This window comes from Bison bison, unplaced genomic scaffold, assembly GCF_000754665.1.
Source record: "Bison bison bison isolate TAMUID 2011002044 unplaced genomic scaffold, Bison_UMD1.0 scf7180017864303, whole genome shotgun sequence".
Lineage (NCBI taxonomy): Eukaryota > Metazoa > Chordata > Mammalia > Artiodactyla > Bovidae > Bison > Bison bison.
In genome coordinates this window covers 25,828-26,720 of record NW_011494875.1, presented here as the reverse complement: position 1 = coordinate 26,720, position 893 = coordinate 25,828, and positions in this window count along the sequence as shown.

Below are 893 nucleotides of genomic sequence, written 5' to 3'. Positions count from 1 at the left end.
AGATCTAATCTTACTGCATTGTGGTCAGAAAAGATGCTTGGAATGATTTCAATTTTTTTTTGAATTTACCAAGGCTAGACTTATGGCCTAGGATGTGATCTATTCTGGAGAAGGTTCCATGTGCACTTGAGAAAAAGGTGAAATTCATTGTTTTGGGTTGAAATGTCCTACAGATATCAATTAGGTCTAACTGGTCTATTGTTTCATTTAAAGTTTGTGTTTCTTTGTTAATTTTCTGTTCAGTTGATCTATCCATAGGTGTGAGTGGGGTATTAAAGTCTCCCAATATTATTGTGTTATTGTTCATTTTCCCTTTCATGCTTGTTAGCATTTTTCTTACATACTGCAGTGCTCCTATGTTGGGTGCATATATATTTATAATTGTTATATCTTCTTCTTGGATTGATCCTTGGTCATTATGTAGTGTCCTTCTTTGTCTCTTTTTACAGCCTTTGTTTTAAAGTTTATTTTATCTAATATGAGTATTGCTACTCCTGCTTTCTTTTGATCTCTATTTTCATGGAATATCTTTTTCCAGCCCTTCACTTTCAGTCTGTATGTGTCCTCTGTTTTGAGGTGGGTCTCTCGTAGACAACATATATAGGGGTCTTGTTTTTGTATCCATTCAGCCAGTCTATGTCTTTTGGTTTGGGCATTTAACCCATTTACGTTTAAGGTAATTATTGATAAGTATGATCCCATTGCCATTTACTTTATTGTTTTGGATTTGAGTTTATACACCGTTTTTGTGTCTCCTGTCTAGAGAATATCCTTTAGCATTTGTTGGAGAGCTGGTTTGGTGGTGCTGAATTCTCTCAGCTTTTGCCTGTCTGTAAAGCTTTTGATTTCTCCTTCATATTTGAATGAGATCCTTGCTGGGTACAGTAATCTTG